The 27424-nt window shown below is 38.4% G+C and overlaps 1 protein-coding gene across 7 annotated transcripts in view; it reads right to left on the bottom strand.

Moving 5' to 3' along the window:
• ZBTB44 (zinc finger and BTB domain containing 44) overlaps nucleotides 1-27120 on the bottom strand; it is a 67673-nt gene extending 40553 nt beyond the window's left edge. For 2 of the 7 annotated variants that reach the window (XR_004815864.2, XM_025464890.3), the window contains exon 1: nucleotides 26855-27083. The gene's annotated coding sequence lies outside the window, so the exon portion shown is untranslated. Of the gene's footprint in view, nucleotides 1-25686; nucleotides 25740-26854 lie in introns of all 7 variants that reach the window. The other 5 variants (XM_025464891.3, XM_035716476.2, XM_049109751.1 and 2 more) reach the window with 5 other exon arrangements.
• Between the last annotated feature and the right edge of the window lie 304 nt (nucleotides 27121-27424).

The raw sequence follows: 27424 nt of genomic DNA, 5'->3' as shown, positions 1-27424 counted from the left end.
CATCTGTATCCACCTTTGAATCTCCAGTGTGTGTCCTGTAGACAGCATATCGCTAGATCATGTTTGTTCACCCCAGTTTGATATATGCCTTCTGATTGCTGAATCCATTCACATTTAACATTACTGATATTGGGTTTATTCTACTTTGTTTCCTTCTGTATGTCTTATGTCTTTTTGTCTATTATTCTTCCTGCGCTTTCTTTTGCATTAAGTATTTTCTAACGTAGTACTCTAACTTCAACATTTTTTTTGTTTTTTAAATATTTTCAATAGTTGCTCCAAAGTTTACCCCAGAAATCTTAAACTCATCAGAATCAGCTTCAGATTTTCCCTGCTTAATACCAGTGATGTATAAAAACATTAGTCATATATAACTCTATTCATTTTGCCCTTTTATAATATATGTATATTTTAAAGATTTTATTTAAGAGAGAGCAAGAGAAAGCACGAGTGGGGGGGGGGGTATGGGCAGTGGGAGAGGCAGAAGCCGGCACCCCGCTGAGCAGGGAGCCCAAGGCAGGGCTTGATGTCAGGATCCCAGGATCATGACTTGAGCCAAAAGCAGACACTTAGTTCACTGAGCCACCCAGGTACTCCTAAAATGTCTACTTGGTTCTTTTTTACAATTTCCATTCACTATTGGCATCCTCTATGCAAAACTGTCACTATACATCCCTTTACTTCTTTAATCATGGTTTCTTTAATCCATGTGTTCTGTGAACACACTTATAAATGGCCACTTTGGAGTCTTTTCCTATTAAATCTGACATCTAGTCTCTGTCACAGCAGTTTTTTTTTTTTTTTTTTTTTAAGATTTTATTTGAGAGAGAGAGTAGTGGGGGGCAGAGGCCGAGGGACAAGCAGACTCCCGGCTGAGCAGGGAGCCAGACTTGGGACTTGGGGCTCTACCTCAGGACCCTGAGATCATGACCTGAGCCAAATTCAGACATTTAACTGACTGAACCACCCAGGTGCCTCTGTCACAAGCAGTTTTTGTGTTGTCTCCCCCCCCCCCCCCCCAGTGTTTTGGCCATCAATTTGTTTCTCTGCATGCTTTGTAATTTTTTTGTTGGAAACTGACAAATTGGATAATATATTGTAGCAACTCCAGTTACTATTCCCTCACCCCACCTCCTGGTATTTGTGATTGACATCAACTAACCAGATGATATTTTAAGTGACCTCTATTCTGCTACCCCAGTACCCATAATAGTAAGTGGTAAGTTTCTGAAGTTACTCCTCAGGGAGGTGCATCCTTGGGTATATCAATAGTTACCCTGGATTTATAGTGGTATCAGTAGGGCTCCTTCCCTTACCACGCTCAGATGTTAAATTTCACTAATTACTCTACTGTTTTTCAACACTCTCAGGGGACATAAATTGCCCTATAAATTAATCCGAACAAATTGTGGTCCCTTGGAGGAAACAGTTTCTGAGATACTTGGTTTGATACTTATGACCATAGGGAGGTCTTATTCTCTGGTTCACTCCTGTAGACCAGCCGGCAGACAGTTTAGATTGTATATTCATTAGATATACAGTCCTCTTGCCTTTCAGTAGAACTACCACTGTTGTTGAGAGCACCTGTAAGCTTTGAAGTTCTATACACTGTGTTCTGAACGAAGTCAGCTCTTTTGAGAAGAGATTAGGGGCTATCTGTTTTATGGCCTGCTTCTCCTCCCCAGCAAAATCTCTGGGACAGAGCTCTGGAGCAGAAAATGGAGATAAGGGCAAGCTCCTCTCCCAGCACCACTCCTGCTCTAGGAGGTGAGCGCTTGATGGAGGAGGAATAGCAACTGGAGGCTCACTAGGTTTGACTTCTCTGGCATGGAACCATCACTTCATGAGCTAGGGCAAGGATGACTGGGGTCCCAGTATTCTAAAATGAGTTATACAAAAGGTTCCATAAGTGTGGGGGATGGGTGAAAGAAGGGAGGCCCAATTTATCAACCTCACTCATTGTTACATTCATTGTAAATGGCCTAAATACACCAAATAAACTTGTCAGATTGGATTAAAAAGAGACAGAAAAAATTATTCAAATATATTATGTCTACAAGAACTCATTTCAAGCACATTTTAGGTGGGTTAAAAGGAGAAGGCTGGATAAAACATACACAAATCAGACACTAATCAGCAGAAAGCTATGGTTGGTCAATTCATGAAGGACTAAACAATTCTAAATGTGTATACACCTTAAAAAAGAGGTTCAAAATACACAAAGAGAAAACTGAAGGAAATGAAAAGAGAAAGAGACAAGTCCTCAATTTTATTTGGAGACTTAACACTCTTGCCTCAGTCATCAATGGAACTAGTAGACAAAAAAAATAGGCAAAAATACTGAAATGAACAACACCATCAACCAACTGGATAAAACTGACATTTATAGAACATTCTACTTGGTAACAACACAGTACACACTGTTTCCAAAGTATGTTCTCTGATCCTAATGGAATTAACAAGAAAGATTAAAAAAAACAAAATCCCAACATTTGAAAATTAAACATACTTCTACTAACTAATCCATGGATCGATCAAAGAGCAAGACTCAAGGGAAGTTAGACAATATGCTGACCTGAACAAAAATCGAACATATAAAAATGAATGGGATGCAGCTAAAATAGTGTTTAGAGTATGATACTCTGGTTTATAATAAATATATATTTGGTCTTTTTCCTGGTTTCTGGCACAGAGCCCCTATAACCCTTGGAATTTCTTCAGTGATGAGGGCAGCAAACATGTGCCTTGTTATGTTAATGAGTTAGCTTTCAGACTGTACACTAGGGATTGGTTGCCAGGAGAAGCAACCACGTGATTAGAGGGATGGAACTTTCAATCTCCCTTCTCTAACCTGGGGGGCTGGAAGCTGAACTCAATCATGCTTATGTAATCATGCCTTCATATAACCCCAAAAGGAAGGAGTTTGAGGGTTCTGAGTTGTTGAACATGTAGAGATTTAAAGAAAGTGGCACCGTTAGAGGGCAAGGAAGCTCTGCATCCGTTCCCTGTACCTTGTCCTATGCATCTTTTCCATCTGGTTCCTGACTTAAATATCCTTTTATAATAAATTGGTAATCTAGAAGTAAAATGTTTCTCTGAGTTCTGTCAGAGAACTAGAATTGGTCTAGTTCTAAACCACAAAAGGGGTTTTTTGGAACCTCTAATGTGTAACTGGTTAGTCAGAAGCACAGGTGACAGATACAGTATAGCAGGCTTGTGACTGCCATTTAAACTGGAGAGTGGGAAAGAGAGGCAATCTTACAGTCCTGACCTCTTAACTGGTGAGATTTGACACTATTTCTGTGTAGACAGTGTCAGAATGGACTTAAATTGTAGGATACCCAGTTGGTGTCAGAGAACTGCTTGTTGGTGTGGGGGACCACCCCCCTCTTCCACCATCCACCACATTGGAATTGGGTGCAGAACCCCTTAGAGGGAAATTCATATTGCTAAAAGCTTGTGTCAAAAAACGAGTAAGCAGCTATTAGAAAAGACCAATACCCACCATTTGCTTCAACATGGATGGAACTGGAGGGTATTATGCTGAGTGAAGTAGGTCAATCGGAGAAGGACAAACATTATATGGTTTCATTCATTCGGGGAATATAAAAAATAGTGAAAGGGATTAAAAGGGAAAGGAGAGAAAATGAGTGGGAAATATCAGAGAGGGTGAGAGAACATGAGAGACTCCTAACTCTGGGAAACGAACAAGGGGTAGTGGAAGGGGAGGTGGGCGGGGGGATTGGGGTGACTGGGTGATGGGCACTGAGGGGGGCACTTGACGGATGAGCACTGGGTATGATACTATATGTTGGCAAATCAAACTCCAATAAAAAAACCCAGTAAGGTCTCAAATTAGTAATCTAGAGCTTCCACAGAGATCTAGAAGATCTAGAAAAGGACAAAATAAAGCCAAAGCACAGGTAGAAGGAAGAAATTAATAGAGCAGACATCAGTACAATTGGAAGTGCCTGGTGGTTTAGTCAGTTGAGCCTCTGGCTCTTGGTTTCTGCTTGGGTTGTGGGATCCTGCTCAGTGTAGAGTCTGTCTCCTTCCTCCCCATACATAAGTGTACTCTCTGTCAAAATCTTAAAAGAAGGGTTATCAATTGTCCAGACCAGACCCAAGATGTTAACAAATTAGAACTTACCTAAGTTTCTGTGCTTGGCTCTTCCAGAAAAGTAAAGCCTAGGCTAACCAATCAGCACTTGCCTGCTCAGTACGATCTGCCTCCAAGAGTTTCTTTTGCTCCATATAGGGAAAGTAATCCTGCTTTTAACCAATCTTCAAATGCCTAGTATAAATTCCTTATTCTTACTCATTTTAGTCTATAAAACCCTCTCATTAGTACAATTATTTGGAGTTCCACTCTATAATAGATGCTGCTCAATTCATGAATTGAATAAAGCTAACCAGATCATTTCAAAATTTATGACTGTTGTGTTTTCCCAACAATGCAGATAAAGAATACTATGAATAACTGTACAAATACATTCAATAACAAAAACAAAATGGACCAGTTCCCGAGATAACTACATGCAAAATTCAGCCAAAATGAAATAACCAGAACAAGCTTATAACTGTTACAGACATTGAACTGATAATTAAAGTCATTCTAAAGAAATCTTCAGGCCCAGATGGTTTCATTAGAGAATCGTACAAATCATTTAAAGTAATGTCAATCATATAACCTCTTCCAGAAAAATCAGAGAACACCTCTCATTTTTTAAGGCCAGCATTACTCTGACACCAAAGCCAAAGTCCATAAAAAACCAAACCAAAACCAAAAACCCCTACAGAGCAATATCCTTTGTGAACAAAGATGTAAATCCTTAAAAAAATATTAGCAAATCAAATCTAGCAATACAAAAAGAAAAAGCAAATAATATCATAATCAAGTGGGGTTTATTTTAGGATTACAAGGCTGGTTCAGCATTAAAAAAATCAGTCTATTTAATCCATCATATTCACAGTCTAAGGAAGAAATACTACCTGATAATTTCAGTTGATGCAGAAAAAGTTTTTGAAAAAAAAAAAAAAAAAAAACAACAACAAAAAAACCTCAGGATCTCTTCATGATAAACTCTTAACTAGGAGTAAAAGGGAATTTCTTTAATCTGGTAGAGAGCATTACGAAAAGACCTACAGGTAACATAACCTATTTACCAGATAAAGATTGGATACTTTCCCCCATAAGGTCAGAGAAAAAGAAGCAAAGGGTATGTGTGTGCATATTAAAAAAAATAAAACTGTTCACTTCAGACATGATTATCTACACCTAAGGAATCACAAAAAAAAAAAAAAAATGTGCCTAGAACTAATAGGTGACTGGATACAAGGTAAACATAAAAAGGTCGAAATTTTGATATAGTAGCAATAAGGAACAGGAAGTCTAATAGATAAATCTACAGACAGAGAGTAGATTAGTGGTTGCTGAGTGCTGGGGATGGGTAGTGGAAACTTGGGAGTGACAGCTAAAGGGTTCAAGTTTTTTGGGAGTAATGAAAATATTCTAAAATTGGTTGTGGCAATGGATGCACAAATCAGTGAATATACTACAAAGTTACTGAATTGTATGCTAATTTTAAAGTCATTATAAAATATAACTGAAAATAAACTCAAGAGAGGAATTGAAGAGATGAACAAGAGAATGGAAAAGACAGGGGAAAGAATCACTCAATGTGAAGAAAGAATAAAAATTACTCAATTTGAATAACAGAAAACAGACAAAAAAACTGAAGAGAAACTCAGGGGCCTCAGAACTATGGGAAAGATCTAATATTCATATCCTCAAGAGTCCTCAGAGGAGAGGAGTTAGAGGGTAGGGCTGAAAAACTATTCCCCTCCCCACCAAAAGAGGTTGAAAAAGCCCTACATTTGGAAAAAAATTCTAAACCTAGAGTTTTGAGAATCCCAACAAGCCCAAAGAAATCCATGCCTAGATACATCACAATCAAATCATTCCAAATGTTGGATACGAAGACAAAAGGAACATTTTAAGCAGCTTCCTTTTTTTTTTTTTTTCTTTATTTATTTATGATAGTCACACACACACAGAGAGAGAGGCAGAGACACAGGCAGAGGAAGAAGCAGGCTCCATGCACCGGGACCCCGATGTGGGATTCAATCCCGGGTCTCCAGGATCGCGCCCTGGGCCAAAGGCAGGTGCCAAACCACTGCGCCACCCAGGGATCCCCGACAAAAGGAACATTTTAAAAGCAGCAAGAGAGGAATGACTCTACTTATAAGGTGAAAACAATTCGAATAACAGAGGATTTCTCATAAAAACTCATGAGCCCACATGGAAGTGACACAACACTTTTAAGTATTCAAAGAAACTGCCAATTAAGAATTCTATATCCAGTGATGAGATCCTTTGGGATTAAAGGGGAAATCAAGACATTCTCAGATGAATGAAAACTAGGGAACATGCTGCCAGCAGGTCTACTCAAAAAGAAAGGGTGTATGTACTTCTCGAAATGATAGGAAGAATGATAGAAAAAATATAGGCAATAATCTTTTCTCTCCTCTGACTTTCATACATTATGTTTCATATAACTGAAGCAAAAATTATAGGAGGGCAAAGGGACTTTAAAAGGAGGTAATAAGCTTCCTATACTTCATTCCAACTGATAACATGCTGACATTAATACACTGGGAGATGTTATTCTTGCAAAATGTGATTCCTAGGGCAAATTCAAAATAATCTATACAAAGAGATAAACTCAAAACACTATGGACGAATCAAAACAGAATTCTCAGAAAAGGTAAAAGTAAACACAGGAAGGGAGAAAAAAGAAAACAGGGAAACAAAGAACAGAGGAAACAAACAATATATAGAATGGCAGACTTAAGTATGAACCCATCAGCAATTTCACTAAATATAGACAGTCCAAATAAAACCAATTGAAAGACATGTTCAATGGCATCAATGGCAGAGTGGATATTAAAAAAAAAAAAAAGGAGTCAAAACTACATGCTATTTGCTAGAAACTTACTTCAAATATAATGATATAGGTAGGCTGAAAGTAAAAGAATGAGAAGATATAAAACTATACTTCTATGAATTAGTTACTAGCCACATGTGGTTATCTTAATTCAAATTAAATAAAATTAAGTAAAATTAAATACAAACTTATTTGCCCACCACAATTCAAGTAGTATCTGCATTTCAAAAAAGTTTTACAGTATTGGTAATGTGCCCATTTAGAAAGTTTTCTAAAACTCTTATAAAGTAAAATGCCTACATTATCTAAGTTAATTACAAGGAAAAAAATAAGGTTTATTTATTTATTCATGAGAGACACAGAGAGAGGGGCAGAGACATAGGCAGAGGGAGAAGCAGACTCTCTGGCGGGAGCCTGATGTGGGACTCGATCCCAGAACCCTGGGATCACTACCTGAGCCAAAGGCAGATGCTCAACCACTTGACCACCCAGGTGCCCTGAAGTTTCTTGTTATTGTGGCAAAATAGACATAAAATTTACTATTTTAACCATTTTTAAGTGTATAGCTCAGTAGCATTAAGTGCATTTATACTGTTGAGCAACTATCATCACTACCCAACTCTAGAACTTTTGCATCATCTCACACTGTAAGTCAGTTTTCGTTGAACAATAATTCTCTATCCAGCTCCTGATAACCACTCTTCCACTTTCTGTCTCCATGAATTTGACTATTCTAAGCACCTCATATAAATGGAATCATCTAGTATCTGGCCTTATATGACTGGCTTATTTCACTTAGCATAATGTCTTTAATTAATGTCTTTAAGGTTCATCCATGTTGTAGCATGTATCACTTTTCTTCTTTTTTAAAGGTTGTGTAATATTCCTTTATATGTATATACCACATTTTGTTTATTCATCTGTTGATGGACATTTGGTTTGTTTCCATGGATTTTAGATTTCTATTTAACTAAAGAAGCCAATGTTTATTCTCAAGTTCAAACAATCTCCAAGTTAAGAGGAATCCTGGGAGGTCATCTAGTTTCATAGCTTTCTAATATTTAAATCATTTGATGAAAGTTATCACAACAATGAAGTTCTGGTATTTCACTCTATCATCTTGAGTAAAGGTGGCTACTGCTTTAAATTGTTCGTATTTCTCTTTCCAAGTTGGCAATTATCATCAGTATCTTAATTAATTTATGTAACCGTGACACACATAACAGATGTTCATATGTGTAATATATACCTCCATGAGCAAGACCAGATTTTTAAAAAATATTGTATACAATGTATATATAACAAAATATACCCATCTAACCATTTTTAAGTGTACAGTTCAGCGGCTTTAAGTAAATCCACATATAAATGGAATCCTCACATATGTGCTGTTGTGCAACTACATAAGTATTTCCAAAACTTTTTCATTGGCAAGGCCAGATTTTGATGACACCCCAAAGAGCTACAGGGAATAAAAGCAAATAGCATCACAGACTCTATTTTAGGAGGATATTCCCAAGCAGGTTTTACAAAGTGTGTAAGAAATAAGTTCATCCATTTAAATATATTTTAAAAATTTCATTTTTATATAAAGAAAATTAGAGTATGTTCAATCTCACTTATAAAAATTAAGGTTTGACACTAAGAAATCTTGATTTTCTTTTTACTTTCTTCACAAATAATATTTAAAAGGCAAACACATATGTAAGTAAAATTTATAGAATTATACTGTTACGTTACTGAAAGTTTTTTTCATTTTATCATTCTTGCTTATAGGCAATATGGATGTATAGCTCATATTTTGCTTACTTGTTCCTTCTCATTAAAAACTTGTTTATGGATAAAATAAAATTGAAGTAACAATAATAATCACAAATTAATAATTCATAATTGTCACAACTATTAACGGTACTATACTTTAAAGTTCTTTACATAGGATGGCGCAATTAAGCCATGGAAGCCCCATCCCTTAAACTCTAGCTTTAACTCACAACTGATAAAAAGGGTAACAATCACGAAACTTCTGGTAAGATCTGCTCCTTTGAGGACCCTGACTAAAGCTGGTCAAGAAAAGGACTTCTTTGGCAACTCTGGAGATTACCAGTCTTGTGGATAGACTATGGAGAAATACTGTTTTGATACAGTGACTACTATATTTTCTATAGAGGAACCATGTGCCAGAGGTTTGACTCTGGGACTCTCTTATACTATAGGTATTATTATTATTCATGGCCTGAATGTTATCTTAGAAGTTAAAGAGATAAAAGATGGAGGAATAGATTGAAATGAGGTAATTTTTTCCCCTAAGCTGAGAAAAAAACCCTCAGAAATACAACAAAGGAAATTGAATTTTGAAGATAAAAGGAATAAGATAAAAGGGATATTAGATTACTTATAGTTTAAGAAGTTTTTTAGTTCAACATTTATCAGGTGCCATATACTGTTCTTTTGAAAAAAGTTCAGAAAGGTTAAGCAGTCAGTTACTTAATGGAAGATGTGAATTGAGTCCAGATTGATTCTTGGGAGTCCACTGCTTGGTACAAAAATCACAGTTAAAAACAAGACCTGGAGCCAGAACTACTAAATTATGACAAGTACTCTTTCCATTGATTTGATATGAACATAAGAATAGAGTAAGAACAACTGTTCTTATTAAAGTAAAATTTCACACTTTTACTTAAAAATATAAAATCTTTCATAAATTATAAACAGAAGTATGTGATTATGGTGGAAATAAAATGCTGACCTAAACATATTAATAAAAGAATGAGAAAGCATGCTGCCTCCATGAATGGGATAGATCACTAAACCGTCTGAATGATTCTCGGGATCCCTGGGTAGCTCAGCGGTTTAGCGCCTGCCTTTGGCCAGGGCACAATCCTCGAGTCCTGGGCTCCCGGCATGGAGCTTGCTTCTCCCTCCTCCTGTGTCTCTGCCTCTTTCTCTCTCTCTCTCTATCATGAATAAATAAATAAATAAATCTTTAAAAAAAAAAACAAAACAGTATGAATGATTCTGAAATGCCCACAATAAGTGCTACAATATATGAAAATGCTATGTTCATGCAATTAATTGGTAATACTCAGCAAGTGATAAGAAATATGATTGGAGAAATGGAAAAAACTTCTGGGTATGTGGTTAAAGTAGCATCAACACTAGATGGCAAAGTTTCAAATTCTATTTAGTCTCAGGACCTCCTCTATACTCTTAAAGTTTACTGAGAATTCCAAGTAGCTTTTATTCATATTTATATTATAAATCAGAAGTTAGATATGTAAAAAATAATTATTGATTCATTAAAAATAATGAGCCCATTAAATGCTGGCACAATGTATTTTTCTAAAAACTACACTTCTCAGACCAAAAGAAAAAGGAAGAGTGGCCTTGATTTTGCAAATATCCTAAAGTCTGATTTATAAGATCAGCTGAATTCTTATTTCTGCATCTGTATTCAGTCTGTTGTGCTCTCACATATCAAAATGCTTCTGAAAACTCCACATGAGAATAAGAATAAAAAATGACAAACAATACCTTAATACTGTTATAAAATTGTTATGACCTTGTAAATCCTCTGAAAGGTTCTGGGGATTGCCAGGAGAGGCTCCACATCACACTAACAACTACTTTAATGTTTAGGGTTAATTCAAGAGATGGTTAGAAATTTGCAGAGTGATGCCTGGGTGGCTCAGTGGTTGAGGGTCTGCCTTTGGCTCAGGGCATGATCCTGGGGACCTGGGATGGAGTCCGGCATCGGGCTCCCTGCGAGGAGCCTGCTTTTCCCTCTGCCTGTGTCTCTGCCTCTCTGTGTCTCTCATGAATAAATTAAAAAAAAAAAAATCTTAAAAAAAAAAATTTGCAGACAGAGCTTAAAGGCTAAGCAAGGGGAATTGCTTAAAACTTCTGATCCAGGATAGGAAAGGGTTGCTTCCTTATCTTCAAATCTGCACATCAAAAGTAGTAAAATCCACAGTCACTTAAGATAATCATGAAGGAGTGTCATATGTCGTGTGTGTGGAGGGGAAGATGGGGAAGACCTGCTTCAACAAATCCACAATGTAGACGTAATAGTTCCATTTAGGTAAAAGACAGTCAAGAAGGCGGTTTACCTGGCTAAGAAGAATAGAACGTGCTGGGAGCCTCAGGGGTTAGAGTTAGGTTTCCTAGCTGATCCAAACAAACAAAAACCAAGCTCACAAGAATTATAGGGACCATCTTGGAACCCTAAGGAGAGACAGCCTATGGACGGCAAAGCAAGAAGTTACAAACCTGGGTTCTTGATGATGCCACTGAATTGCTGAATAACCAACTCTGAAGCTACCTTATTCCAGAATTTCTTGTGTCATTTTTCTGTGAAGTAAGAAACATCCTTAATGCTTAAATCACGATTCAAGGTTTTCTGAAACAATAAATGAGTATCCTCACACAGACATCCCATAGTTACTTCAACAGGTCCAAGTCAATTCATTATCATTCCTCACCTATGTATTTTTCCTCTTGAAGTTCTGTGGCCAATGATACCATCATTTCAAAAAGCAAAAAACCTGGGAGTTATCTCTCACTTCTGTGGTAGACTTAAAAAGGTCACTCCCCCCAACACATCTAGGTCCTAAGTACTGAGTTTACAAATCTTACTTTTATGACAAAGCCATTCAGGAGTGGGTACCTACCAATACCTTGATTTCAAGGCAGTCATACTGACTTTGAACTTCTGGCCTTCAAAACAGTGAGAGAATATGTTTGTTTTAAGCCATCCAGCTCATATTTATTACACAACAGCCACAGGAAACAAATACAACTTCTATCTTTCCCTTTTCCTAACACAGACGCCTAAGACCTATCTCAAATCCATCCTTTCCTTTCTCCATTAGCCACTGCTTTGGCCTACTTAAACATCCTGACTGGTCTCCTTGCCTCTAGTCTCCCCAACCTTGAATTCACCCTTCACCATTACTTAAATATTCTCTAAAATATAATCATGAGTCCAGCACTTACTACCTCATGCCTTATCACAAGAAACAACTCTTAAACAATGCACTTTGTTCTTTTCAGTGCTTTTATATACATTTGATAACGATTTCAATATATACAATCCTTGAGATAAGGCATATTATCCTCCTCCCATCATGTTGATGAGTAAACTGAAGAGAGAATAAATCAAAGTCACAGGACAAGTACACAGCAGTTTATATCCTGATGCTCATCTTTCTGTCTCATCTTCTCCCTACTTGTGTTACATTTTTAGACGCTTTAGGCTATCTTTCCCTCTACTGTCCAATATCAACTCTTTACTCCAAATTGATTTTTATTTTTCTCCAAATACATCATACACATTTCCACTTCCCCTACCTCTGGTCCCTTTTTGGAATCCTCTCCTTATTACTCTCAACAGGTCAAATATTGTATTTGTTCTTCCTTTTACCCTAGATGTCAGCAATACCTCTTGTTTATAGGGCACTTTTTAGATTATAATGCGTTTTCAAATATATTTTCTTTGGATCTTAAACACCTTGTGGAATAGATGAGGAAAAATTTTTAAAGATGAAGAAAAAGGGGACGCCTGGGTGGCTCAGCAGTTTAGTGCCACCTTTGGCCCATCTGGAGACCCAGGATCGAGTCCGTCAGGCTCCCTGCATGGAGCCTGCTTCTCCCTCCGCCTGTGTCTCTGCCTCTCTCTCTGTTTCTCATGAATAAATAAATAAAACCTAAAAAAAAAAAGATGAAGAAAAAGACTATCAGACAAAGTAAGTGGCCTAACAGGGTCTCCAAATCAGGAATTGACTTTAATTAAATTCTGTGTCCACTTTATATTAAACAATGCTGCTTTTCCCTTCAGCTAACTTCTGCAGTATTTTCTGTCTTGACCTGTAATTTGGCATTTGGAAAACTTATTTATTTATTTATTTATTTATTTATTAGAGAGAGAGATTGACAGCACAAGCAGGGAGGAGAGGGAGAAGCAAGCAGGCTCCCTATGGAGCAGGGAGCCAGATCCCAGAACCCTGGGATCATAACTCAAGCCAAAAGCAGACACTTAACTGAGCCATCCAGGTGCTCCTAATTGGGAATTTGATATAACACCAATTCAGGTTTACCAGGGCTTATTCCCAGTCTCTTCAAGAACAATTCCAACATATTTATGAAATCAATCATACCTGTGTACTTTAAAAATCATTTTAGGGGCCTGACCTGAGTGGCTCAGCAGTTGAGCGTCTCTGCCTTTGGCTCAGGTCATGATTCTGGGGTCCTGGGATCGAGTCCTGCATCAGGCTCCCTGCAGGGAGCCTGCTTCTCCCTCTGCCTATATCTCTGCCTCTCTCTCTGTCTCTCATGAATAAATAAAATCTTTTAAAAAATCGTTTTATAAGTACTTGAAATATAACTGATGTACAATAAATTGCATATTAAGTGTATAATTCGATAATCATCACATCAAGATAAGGAAAATTTCTGTGACCCCCTAGAAGTTTTTTGTTTTTTTTTTCAATTTCTCCCTCCTACCCCTCTCTAGCAACTGATGATTTTTTTTTCTTTTTTTTTTTAAGATTTCATTGATTTATTCATGAGAGACACAGGCAGAGGGAGAAGCAGGCTCCCTGCAGGGAGCCCGATGCAGGACTCAATCCCAGCACCCCGGGATCACACCGTGAGCCAAAGGCAGACAGATGCTCAATCACTGAGCCACCCAAGTGCCCCTGATTTGCTTTTCATTTATTTATTTTTAAATTTAAATTCAACAAATTAATAGATGTTTCAGAGAAAGAGATCAGTGATTCATCAGTCTTATATATAATACCCAGGGCTCATTACATCACACGCCCTTCTTAATGTCCATCATCTAATTACCCCATCCCTCAGCCACCTCTCCTCCAGCAATCCTTAGTTTGTTTCCTACAGTTAAGAGTCTCCTATGGTTTGTCTATCCTTCTCTGATTTCGTCTTGTTGTATTTTTTTCCCTCTCTTTCCCTCTGGTCCTGTTTGTTTCTTAAATTCCACATATCTTTCTCTGATTCACTTATTTCTCTTAGCATTATACCCTCTAGTTCCATCCATGTCATTGCAAATGGTAAGATATCATTTCTTGATGGCTGAGTAGTATTCCACTGTGTGTGTGTGTGTGTGTGTGTGTGTGTGTACCCACAGACCATATCTCCTTTATCCATTCATCTGCTGATGGACATCTGGGCTCTTCCCACAGTTTGGCTATTATGGACATTGCTGCTGTAAACACTGGGGTGCAGGTGCCCCTTTGCTACATTTGTATCTTTGGGATAAATCCCTATTAGTATAATTCCTGGGTCTTAGGGTAGCTCTATTTTCAAATTTTTGAAGAACCTACATATGTTTTCCAGAGTGGCTGTACAAGCTTGCATTCCCACCAACAGTGTAAGAGAAGATTTCCCTTCCTCCACATCCTCACCAACATGTCATTTTCTTCTTAATGTTAGATTTCCTTTTCATTTTATTTTAGCTGCATTTTCTAGAATTTTATAGAAATAAAATTATGCAATATAGACTTTCTTATTTATCTAGGTTCTTTCACTAGATATAATTGAGATTCATCCATGTTGTTAGGCTCAAAAATTTTTATTCCTTTTTATTGCTAAGTACTATTCCATTGTATAAATATACCAGAATGTGTTTATCATTTAACTGTTTATTTCCAGTTTGAGGCTATTACACATAAAGCTTCTATGAACATTTATGTAAAATCTTTATTTGGACACACATGGAGGTTCTTACTGGTTTCATTGCTTATTATAAGTGTCCTTTTATGGCCACAAAAAGATCACTGTTTTACCTTAGTAGTTTATGTAAAATAGGTGATCAACTGTTTACAGATCTTGTGGTCTTAGAGATTCACATGCTACTTAAGAGGCTGAGGCTGTGTGCATTCTGTAACTGTAATAATGGCCTAACAGAGAGAAGCCATTTAAAAAATATTGAATAAACGTTTGTGACTTATGGTGCTTATTTCTGGAATAAGCATCCTCTTTTATATTGAACTACATTATTAATAAAAGCATAATTGCAAATGGTGAATAATAAAACTTGAAATAAAATATATGAAGCTAAAAGTTTAACATATACAACATCCAAATATTTTATAGAAAACCTGTTAATATAACTGGTTTAAGAACAGAAGAGCCATAAAACAAAAAAACAGGAGAGTCATAACTCAAAACCTTCATGCTAAAACTACACAGAAAATGTTTGAACTAGTGAAAATTCCAACTCAATTATTTCTCTCTCTAGAAATTTAAGTTAAATTAAGACGTTTTTCACTATTTTTTTAGAATCACTTTTTCTTTACAAATATTATCGTACCACAATTTTAAATTTTGTTCTAAAGCAAAAAAAAAAATCTGTAATCTGTAGTTTTCTATGAGAGGAAGTATACACTTTTCAGAATGGATTCAGATGAGTACTCATTTTTGAGAACATGCTTTTACTCTCTCTGAACACTAATAAAAGTATATGTGATCTTTAATTTGATGATGGTTTATTTCCCCCGGGTCTTCCTTAAGTGTTTATTAAATTTTCAGGAAGAATTTCAAATAGATTGCTGTAACTGAGCTATAAAAAAAAATCATTTAACTTTTATTATAACTAGCCATTTTTTAATCAAACAAAGATTTTAAGCATTTTACTACATAAAGAAATACTTTCTAGTTCAGAGCTTAAGAAAGAGACTGAGATTTACCTGGATTTAATAAATCCGTTAAATTGGTAACACTAAACTATTAGAATTTCACCTCATTGCTGGTAGCCACAGTCATGCTGATTATTAATTTCTACATTAAGGGAAGTAAGTTAATATAGAGTAATTCACCAGGTGTCATTATCTTACTCTGGGCTCACAATTCTGAGAAAGGAGTTTTAAAAATTCAGTTACAAATGAGGAAACCAAATGTTAAATTAACTTGCCCGTCCGTAGTCCTTATAAAGAATAAAATCAGGATTTGAACAGAGGTCTATTTGACTATAAAATTCAAATTCCTAGTCTCTTCTCCCTGTCCCATCATGTTGCCACGCATAAGGATTCAATCACAGTACATTAAGAGTATCACCTGTTGACATCAATTCATTATTACTAGAAAGCAAGCTTGAAGAAAGGATAGGTGTTAGTCACTCTTTTGGATCCTTACAAGAGCAAGTTAAATTCAAGTCAGTTTTAGCCAATTAGCATTTAAAGAGGTTTTTTTCTTCCCTAAAGAGTTTTTAAGCACTCACATCGAGTACTCAAGAGTTCCAATGTGTTTGCTTTAAAATATGTACACAACTTCAGTGGCTTTACCCAACTGGCCTTTTGCACTGATGCCAAAGTGAAACGTGTCTCATTATGGAATGAGCCATGTCTTTCCCCATCCCCCCAATATGTTGAGGTCTTGACCCCCAGTACCTGAAAATACTACCTTATTTGGAAACAAGCTCTTTACAAAGGTAATCAAGTTAAAATGAGGTAATTAGGATGTCCTTATATAAAGGGGATATTTGAAGACACACAGGAAGAACACCAAGTGAAGACTGGAGACCTATTGCCACAAGCATGGCACTAACAGAAGGAAAGATAGTGGCATAGAATAGATCCTTCTCTCAGAAGGAACCAACTCTGCCAACAATTTGATTTTGGACTTCATTTAACTACAGTAAATTTTAATGGACTCAACATTTCAACTAAAAGGCAGAACAGGATTAAAAAAGCAAGCCCAACTGTATGCTCTTTTTTAAGAAATAAAAGGATACAAGTATGTTGGAAGATATACCAGGCAAGCAATAAGGATAGGTAGGCTGACGTTCTCTATTTTTGCTTTTTATTTATTTATTTTATAGAGAAAGAGAGTGAGCAGGGAGAGGGACAGACTCGCACTGAGCACGAAGCCCCATGCACGAGCAGGACCCTAAGATCCTGACCCTGCTCCAAAACCAAGAGTCAACTGCTTAGCTGACTGAGCCACTCAGGCACCCCAAGGAGTTCTTTTTTTTTTTTTTTTAAGATTTTATTTTTTTATTTGAGAAGGAGTAAGCCAGAGAGAGCTTGAGCACGAGGAGGGGGAGAGGCAGAGGGAGGGGCAGACTCCCCGCGGCGCAGGGAGCCCAACATAGGGCTACAGCCCGGGAAACCAGGATCAGGACTTAGTGGAAGGCAGATGCTTAACTGAGTCCCCAGGTGCCCCCCAGGAGTGCTCTATTTTTAATATCAGATAGACTTCAAGACAAAAATATTACCAGAGATACAAAGATGTATAATAGCAAGAAATGTGTGTGCACCTAAAAACAATGCTTTAAAATACAAGAAGTAAAAACCGACAGAGCTAAGGAAACAGACAACGCACAATAATACTCCGGAACTTTTACTGACCCTCTCAATAACTGATAGAACTAGGTCCTTCCCCACCAAGAAAAGTCACTAAAGACATGAAAGATCTGAACACCACCACTGACCACCTTGTCCTGATATTTACAGTGGAGAATACACATCCTTTTCAAGTACAAAGTATGCTCATCAAGACAGATATGCTGCACCATTAAGACCCCTCTAAACAAATTTTAAAGGAGTGAATGCACACAGAAAACGTTCTCTCGCCACACACGCACAATTAGAAATCACTGAGTTATTAAGACAACCCCAAATACTTGGAAATAAAATACTGAAATAATCCACAGGTTGACTGAAGGAATCAACAAGGGAAAGTGGAAAGCATTTTTAACTTAGTATAATTAAAATACATCATTAACATTTGTGGGATGCTGCTAAAGTGGTGCTTAGGGTAAAATTGATAGCTTTCAATACACATATTAGAAAAGAATATAGGCCTAAAAATCAAAGGCCTATCACCACAAGCCCTACCACTTCACACCCATTAGGATGGCTCCTATTAAATAAAACAAAAAACCAGATACATACAGAAAAAAGTGCTGGTGAGGATGTGGAGGAAAAAAATCCTTGTGTACTCTTGGTGTGAATTTAAGTACAGCCATTGTGGAAAAACAGTATGGGTGGGGTTCTTCAAAAACTTAAAAAATAGAGTATCATATGATCCAGCAATTCTACTTCTGGATATATACCCCAAAGAATTGAAAACAGGGACATGAACATATATTTGTACACAAATATCCATAGGACCATTACTGACAATAGCCAAAAGGTAGAGATACTCCAAGTGTTCACCAAAAGAAGATAAAATATGATACACACATACAATGGCATATTATTTAGCCTTAAAAATGAAGGAAATTCTGGTATGCATTACAATATGGGTAAATTCTGAGGACACTATGCTAAATGAAATAAACCAGTTACAAAAGGACATTCATTGTCTAATGCTAATAATATAAGGTTTCTAGAGCAAATTCATAGACCACAAAGTAAAAGGGTGGCTGCCAGGGGCTTGGAAAAAGAGGAGAATGGGGAGTTATTGTTTAATGGGTCCTGAGTTACAGTCCTGCAAGATGAAAAGAATTCTAAAGATGAATGATGATGATGGTTGCATAAGAGTGTGAATGTATTTTATGCCATTGAACTGTACACTTAAAAATAGTTAAGGTAATAAATTTTTTAAAATGTGTTTCACGATAATTTTAAAAAATCAATGGCCTAGACATCTACTTTAAGAAGCCAGAAAGAGTGCAAGGCAAACTCAAAATAAATAGAAGGAAGTAAAGCACAGACATAAAGTGAATAATAGACCATAGAACAAATTAAAGCCAAACGGGTTCTTTAAAGAGGATCTTACCTAGAATGCAAAATTGATAAGCTTTTAAGCTAGAATGATTAAGGAAAACAAGAGGAGGAAAAAGAGGGTGAGAGGTAGCAAAAAGAAAACCTGGAAAAGAGATATTCAGAAGGAACAGGATAGTAGAATGTTCCAGAAACCAAGAGTGCAGAGTATTTCAAGGAGTGGATGTCAGTGTCAAATGCTGCTGATAGGTCAAATAAGATATAAACTACTCTATTTGATTTAGCCACAAAGAATTACTGATGACATTATAATAGCACATAGTAGAATCAGACTGCACTAGACAAAGATGAAGAGTGTACAGAAATGAGGAAGTGAAAACTGTAAGTATAGACAATTCAATCTGAAGAAGACAGCTTCTAAAGATAGAGCAAGGGAGTTAGATGGAGGGAAATTAGGGCTCAAGGGAGGATACTGGTATTTTTATAGAATGGGAAAAACTAAAGAATGTTTTTCCCCCCAGATATATTGTTTTTATTATAGTAAAATAGAGAATGTTTTGACAGTGGTTGGAAAAGACTCAGAAGGAGGAAAAGTTAAATACAGGGAACACAATGATAACAGACGGCATAAAGTTCCAGGATACGGAGAAATTGGATTCAGTGCATGAGTAAAAAAAAAAAAAAAATTAGCCTGAAACAGGAGACCCAGTGATAGGAAGAAAGAGAAAAGGAAGGGTGCAGTTACAGTGAAGTTTACAGGTGGGTGGTGACAAGTAGTGAGAGTTCTTGTCTGATAGCTGTGGCTTTTATGTTATTTCTCTTTGAAACTACCGGTAGAGGCAGACTGCTGAGAAGAGAGGAGATAAAGTACAATTCTGAGGAAAAATGAAACATGAGAAACCTGTGGAGGAAAAAAAAAAAAAAAAAAACCAGAAGGATGACTAGGAGGTACCTAAATAAAATTGGAAGACCACAAATTTGTAGTGGCAATAATCTATGGCTTTTGAGTTTTATCTCAATAAACTGCCAAAAAAAGAATGGCTTTGAACTAGTTTTTTAAGAAGAACGATAGTTATTAGTTAATATTTATATGGTACTCGATATGTACCAAGCATTGTTCTAAACACTTTTTACAAATAAATAATTTAATTTTCACACAATCCTGGGATAGGTGTCACTTGGTAACTTCATTTTACCAGTAAGGAAAACAAAACACAAAGAAGTTGAGGAAACTGGCCCAAGACCACACAACCAGTAAGTAGGAGTCAAGATCTGAACCCAGTCTGTGCTCTTAACACTATGCTGTACTGGCTCTCAAAGTAAAGCCAAGTACCTAGTTGAAGGAAGCAGAAGGAAATGAGGAAGAAACAAAAAACAAAGAGAGGCAGTGATTCTTGTAAATACAAATAATTCTCATAAAGGTATGGTTTGTATAGTTTTATATGGCATATAAAAGGCATCAAAAATAAAAGCTACAGTGCTCATACAGTAATAGAAAGCCACAAAAAAGAAAATGAGCAGTGTTGGAAGATCCAAAGCAAGAAAGGAGAGAAGCAAAGAGCCAAAAAAAAAGGGGGGGGGGGGGAATAGAGGTACTCAATGTAAAAAGAAGAAAAAGATAGAAGTGCAAGAAGACATACGACACACACACAACCAGTACACAACACCAGTAAAAGGGAAAAATGAAATGGAAGCAAACAAGTATGTCTAGTCCTGAAAACTTACATTTTATTTTTGTTTAGAGCAAGGATTTCTGTTTTATCAAAAAACACAAATACAATATTTAATAGAGACTAGTGCTAAATATGCTTGCTTGTGCTTGGTAAGAGTAGATGAGGATCAGACATTTAGCAGGTTAAGATCTGAATTAAGAGGAAATCATTTAATAAAGAGTATCTAAAGTTGTTTCAGAAGCCAGCGGGGTAGAAGTTCCACAAAATCCTGATTCCAGAGATTCACGTCTTGGTTATATGCTACCCCAAGATGTCTATAGCTGAATGTATCAAAAACAATCGAAACCAAATGATAGCAAATTCCCTCAACATACAGAAATATAAGCATTTTAATAGCTGTAGGATAGCAATACAGAATACTGAAATTACAAACGAGGCATAAAACATATTTAAGTTTTTAAAGCTATACCAAAAAATTATTAAAATAGAATATTCAATGAGGAAACAAGGACAATACTGCTCCCCAAGAGTGAGACATTAGTAAGTTTCATCTACCAATTTTCAGTATTCTGAATTATCAATATGAAATACCACGATGATAGAAGTGATTTACTCCAGAATCAGTTATGTAAAAATGTCCTAAGATCACCCTTGGCACTAATAATATTAGTGAAGAAGTTAATCTAATAGTCATATGCCCTTCAAACAGGAGCATAATATAAATCTAATGTACACAATCACTATTTTAGATGCAGTGACTAAGAATCTAGAGATTTCCGGCTCATCGCCTAAAATGGGGTGACACATTTCTAATATGAAGAACAAAGAAAACTAATGTGGCTTTCAGTTTACCAGGGGATAAATTTCCCCCAATCATTCTTAGCTACTATCTGTTTTTAACATCGATGGGGAGCATTTAAAGTAAAAATATCCCATATAGCTTATATGAAAAGTATGCTCATGAGCTGTCTACAGAACATCAGAAAACCACGGGGGGGGGGGGGGGGAGAATGTGTGTGTGTGTGTACATACATACATTTGGTATATGTAATATTTACAAAGATACTAAAAAATTATACCTGGAAGGGGCCTAATTAATTAGGGGCCCTCTAACTAATGAAGAAAACCCTTTAATAACAGTCTGACTCTAGACCGTTTTCAGTGACAAGTTTTATCCTTACAGGGAGGGCTAGGAAGACTTACTAAAAATTTAAGGGAGTCACTGTAGGCATGTTACTGGTTTCTATGCAGCTATCAATAATGTTTTATAATAACAGTATATTGTTAATCACTCCTATGGAGGAAAATTTAAAGCATTTTATTGGTGAACATCTGCATAACCACACCTAGATTCCCCATTCACACCTAGATTCCCAATTAACATTACACTTTTTTTTTTATCACATATCTATCCATCAACCAATCACTCTGAATTTTGATGCGTATTAAAGATTTTCTCCATTTACTGAGAGACCACGTAGAGGGGTGAGGGGAGAGGGAGAGAGAGAATCCCAGACTCTGCTGAGCGGGGCTCAATCCCACGACCCCAAGATTATAACTTGAGGTGAAATCAAGAGACCGAAGCTCAACCAAATGAGCCACCCAGGTGCCCTGATGCTCTACTATTTAAATGCCTATTAAAATGGTATCTAAATGCAGTTTCTGAAGCAAAGTCTGATATACTAAAGATGTGTAATAGATGTGACAAGCACTTGGGGCTCTCGGCATACCATCTTCAGTGGTGCTACAGAACAAACATCAGTCATGTACATGCTTTAATTCATGGTGAATGAAATATATATATTTTTTTAAATTTTTATTTATTTGTGATAGTCACAGAGGGAGAGAGAGAGAGAATGAGGCAGAGACACAGGCAGAGGGAGAAGCAGGCTCCATGCACCGGGAGCCTGACGTGGGATTCGATCCCGGGTCTCCAGGATCGCGCCCTGGGCCAAAGGCAGGCGCCAAACCGCTGCGCCACCCAGGGATCCCAAAATATATTTTATTACCCATTATATTTAGCTATGAGGTGTACTGAAGTAGTAAAATGCTAATTCTGAAGACAGACTTGAGTTTGAAACCTGGATTATCAGTTTCCTTACTTGAAAAATAAGTTAGCAGCAGCAATATCAAAGAGTTAATGTGAAATTTAAATGAGATGCTGTAAGCAATGTCTAGTACAATGCTGACTTTTTGAAATGGCTCAACAAATGTTAGCAATAATTGTTAGTGTATTTTCCCATTCAGTCTACCACAATAGGCTCTACCTGCTATGTGGTTACACATACCTATGCAACTGTTCGTGGCATTTCCCCCTTTACTTTATGTGTTCTAACAATATTGGGAAATCTATACTGAGATTAAAGAGAGAATAAGAGTGAATGGGTCCAAAGCACATGAATTCTCCATTTTCCCAGTCCATTCTGTTACCAAAAGCAATGATAGTATACACAGAGGAAAACAAACTGGCCACATCTTTTGCTTTCTATAGCACCCGGGTGATTGACGACTGAGATAAACTGCGTAACTGCACTGTCCCAACACCCAGCCTACCTGGGAATCTGACCATAAGGCAGGACGGGATCCCTAGAGACACCAGCCCCCCCTGAGCTACTCTGGGCCCTTGGGGAAAGGGTACCTGGGAGAAGGTGGGGAATTACACGGTTTCAGAAGAAGAGATGACACACAGGCCATTCCCATGACTGTCATGCAAATATAGAATGAATACGTGTCATAGTTTATCCAATTCATTAATTAATGAGGGAAAGACATTAAAACTGCTACAAATGGGGATCCCCAGGTGGCTCAGCGGTTTAGCACCTGCCTTAGGCCCAGGGCGTGATCCTGGAGACCCGGGATCGATTCTGGCATCGGGCTCCCTGCATGGAGACTGCTTCTTCCTCTGCCTATGTCTCTGCCTCTCTCTCTCTGTCTCTCATGAATGAATAAATCAAATCTTTAAAAAATAAAAAAATAAAACTTCCACCGTCTACATACCTCTTTAAAGACATGATTTTTCAAGTAAAGATTGCAAAAGCAAGCTTGAAATCTACTTTTCCGCTCACCTTGAAAGATTAGTCTTAATGCCTTCTCTTTGCCAGAGGAATCAGAATCTAATTGCAAAATTTAAAATTACTCCTACATCACTTCAAGGAAGTAACATACTTTGTCTACTGCTAAGCCTTCTGCAATTAAGATATATGAGAATACATTAGATACTAAAGGGTATGGCAAAGATAAAGAATATTTCATCTTAAAAATTAATTTGGGTGAGGCATCTTTAACATACTTTAAAAATTATTTTTTGAGCCATGTATTGAACGATATATTTGACATATTCAAAAATAGAGAAAACAAAAAAAATAGAGAAAACCCCAAAATTATAAATAAAACCAATGAATTGTATCAAATTGACAGTTTAACTAAACAGAAAAGTATTTCAAGTGACTTCTGAATACCCTAAGTACTCTGATTACACACTCTTCATATCATATACTCTAAGGACAAAAATAAATGCAAAGAACTCTTAAACTTTACTGGGAAGTTTACAGATAGGATATTGTTATGGTGATTTTGAAATGATTCTATGTATATAGTAGGATAATTAATTATGTTAATTTTATCAGGCACTAAGATTTTCATTTAAGACAAGAGACAAATTTAAAATCAAAGAAGTTAATGAGGGACGCCTGGGTGGCTCAGAGGTTGAGCACTTGCCTTCCGCCCAGGGCGTGATCCTGGAGTCGGGTCCACTTCGGGCTCCCTGCAGGGCGCCTGCTTCTCCCTCTGCCTGTGTCTCTGCCTTTCTCTCTCTCTCATAAATAAAATATTTTTTAAAAAAGTTAATGAAAGGTCTGCTATGTTAAATCTGAATTTGATATATCACTATGAACTTATGATTCAACAAACAAGCAAAAACCCATTTTTTAGTTCTCTCCTCTGAAAGGGCCTTGAAGCAATGACACTCCAGCAGCAAATGAGTATGTCAACATCCTGATCTTGGTTTTTATATACCATTTCTTATTAAAAAAAAAAACAAAAACAAAAAAAAACAAAAAAAAAAAAAAACCAAACCAAGACTCCTTAGATCCAGACTCCATTCCAGATATAGAGCAAAGAAAGTAACATGGTAAGCCTAGGGTATGTTGTGCCAGAAAGTACTCCAAGAATGCTCCAATAGCAAGCAGAAGTATTTAACAACAACAACAACAACAACAACAAGACATAGGAGCCAGGTTGAAAGGGTTCCTACTATTCAAATCTGGGACAATCTGGTCAAAAAGAAAATTACTGTAATGGTCATTAAAAAAAAAAAGAATAAATACATTAAAACCCATGAGTCTATAGTGTATCCTGCAAAAAAAAAAAAAAAAAAAAAAACCAAGAAAAAAATCTCATTTGCCACCATTGAAGGTAACTATTTCTCCAATCCTTTCTCTGAATATTGATAATCAAAGGGAAGAAATTAAGCATTTACTCTGCATTGTTTAGGAGGAACTTCAGCTTACCCCTAGTTAATGAAGGAAATCTTTTTTACAGAAAATCTCCAGTAAAACTGGTTTAATCAAGAGTCACCAAAGAGTGCTAAAATCACTAAACAGAAAGTAACCAGAAACAAGATATTTGCTTGGTGTCAAAGTATTATCCCAAGATCACATACAAATCAAAGGGTAAAACAAACTCTTACAGCCGATTTGGTAGTCACCGCTTCAGTGGTCATTTGGCATTACCAACAGTGTAGCAATCTGACATTATATACCTGTTCATGAAGCAATGAGAAGTACACAGTATCACCTATTCAATATTCTTGCCAAATAAAGTTACTACCTCAAGCTAATCAAGTTTTTCCTTAGATCTAACTTCCAGTAACAGAAAAGTCAAGGAGCTAGGGGAATAAATTAAATATCACTATGAGAAAATAGACAAGTCTAGAATGTGGGAGCATTCTAAAAGACAAGTGGTTGGGTCAAGTAAGTGTCAGGAAAAAAAAGGTGATGGGTATTATTTTTAAAAGGGGACTAAAGGCATAATGGTCAAATGCAATAATCTCAAGTGAATACAGAAGGGGTAAATTTTCTCAAGGAGATTTTAGAATAAAGAGGAAATTTGCATATGGATTAATTTAGAAAGGTGTAGATGATGACGTTGAGGAGAAGTATGTCCTTTATTTTTAGGAAATGCATGCTGAAATTAGTCGAGGGTCCCCATGTTTGCAACTTACTTTCAAATGGTTAAAGAGAGACACTAAAAGGGAGGAGTGAGGGGGAACAACCTTACTCACTCCATCTACATAGTGAAATATTCATTATTTCTCAATTTCATGAGACAAATCTTTCGTAATAAAAGTGTCCCTGTGCTGAGCGGCAAGGCAGAAACATTACCCACCTTGGAATTCTATCTGGGTACAGATTTCACTTCTAGCTGTGTGATCTGTTCACCTAGACAAAATTCAAGGAATAACGTCTAAGTCATCAGGTTGCTCTGAGAATTAAATAAGACCACATATGCGAGATGCCTGTGTTGCACAAAATAAGTAAATCTGGTTTCCGCAATCGATGAGTGCTATCGTCCTAAAAAAAACACAAAAGGCTACGGGAAAAAAACATTCCTTTGGTGATTTTCACATTGCGTGATAAGGAAACTCCACTAGGCACAATGAAATATTATTAATGCACTGGCAATGCGAAGCAATGAGGGAAGTGAAGATTTGTATGGTGCTTCTTTTTATGATCATTATTTTCTTAAACCCAATAATTCTACCTCCAAGCCCAGGCCAATGGGAATCAGAAATTTTTTACCTGGCCAGACTATCTGCCCTCTTACCACACCGATTAGTGCGTTTAGGGTATTACCAGTCTATGTCCCAACACACCAACCTGTAAGAGAACAAGTGGGAAACCATTTCTTCCTGACCTCAACAGATTCAATCTACTTATACGGTGTAAAAGGGGAAAAAAACAAAAAACAAAAAACCCACAAACAACTTAAGTTTTTGTCTTCATTCCTTCAAGTTCCAATCGAGTGCACAATGAAGATTCCGGGTGGGAGCCGCACGCAGAGCCCCTCGCATCACCTGTGCTGGACGTGCCAGTTTCACCTGCAGGGAACTCCCCACCCCTTCTCCCCCCCCTCCTTGGCTAGGCCGGCAGAAAGCGACTAGCTATGCGGTGATCCTCAGGTAGGGAAGGAAAAGGGGTGTTTGTTGTTATTCTTTTTTTTTTTTTTTTCCCCAAGAGTGCCATCCTTTTCTTTGCAGCGGGGGGGGGGAGGGAGGTGGATGTGGGTGTGTGTGGGGGGCAGGTCTGGGGCTCGCCAGGTGAGAGCAGGTGACTCCGCCGCCCCCGCGGGTTAGGGGGCGCCCCGGCCGAGCGGGGACACTGCTCCTAGCCGCCCCCCCCGGCTGGTCTCCTCCCTGCAGGAGCGGACGCCGCCGAGGGGGCCCGCGAGCCGGGGCTCTGCGTCCCGCGGCGCGGCCGGGCGGGGGGCGCACCTCCCGCCCCCTCCCCTCCCTCCCTCCTTCCCCCCTCCCCCTCCCCCTCCCCCTCCCCGGTACCTGGGGGCGGCGGCGCCGGGGCCCGGAGGCCTGCTGCTCCTCCTCCCCGCCAGGCTGAGGCGGCGGCGGCGGCGGCGGCGGCCCGGGGGGAGGGGGCGGAGCGCGGGCCCGCCGCCTCTCTCCTCCCCGGGAGCCGGGGGCCCCTACCTGGGGCCGCCGCGCCCGGGCCCGTGGGCGGCCTGCGGCCGGGGCATGGCGTGCCCGCGAGGGGCGCGAGCGCGAGGCGGCGGCGGCGGCGGCGGCGCAGCCCCCGGGGCGCCCGGCGGGAGGGCCGGCGGCGGCGGCTCGCGGGCGCCCGGCGGGGCGGGGCGGGGGAGGGAAGGGGAGTGAGGGGAGGGGAGGGGGCGGCCGGGAGGGGGCCGGCGCCGCGGCCGCTGCCGCTCCGCTCGCTCCAGCCTGCTCGGGGGCACTTTGTTTGTGTCCCACAATGCCGTGCGCGGGCGGCCGGGCTGGGACCGCGAGGGGGAGTGGGCGGGGCGGGGCGAGCCGGGGGCGGGGCGCCGGCGCGGTGGGGGCGGGGCGGGCGCGGCCAGTGCGCAGGCGCCGCGGAGGCCGCTCCCGCTCCGGCTC

The sequence above is a fragment of the Canis lupus genome, chromosome 5 (assembly GCF_003254725.2).
Source record: "Canis lupus dingo isolate Sandy chromosome 5, ASM325472v2, whole genome shotgun sequence".
NCBI lineage: Eukaryota > Metazoa > Chordata > Mammalia > Carnivora > Canidae > Canis > Canis lupus.
The sequence above is the reverse complement of the archived record's forward strand: the minus strand, read 5'-3'. Positions and strand labels throughout refer to the sequence as shown.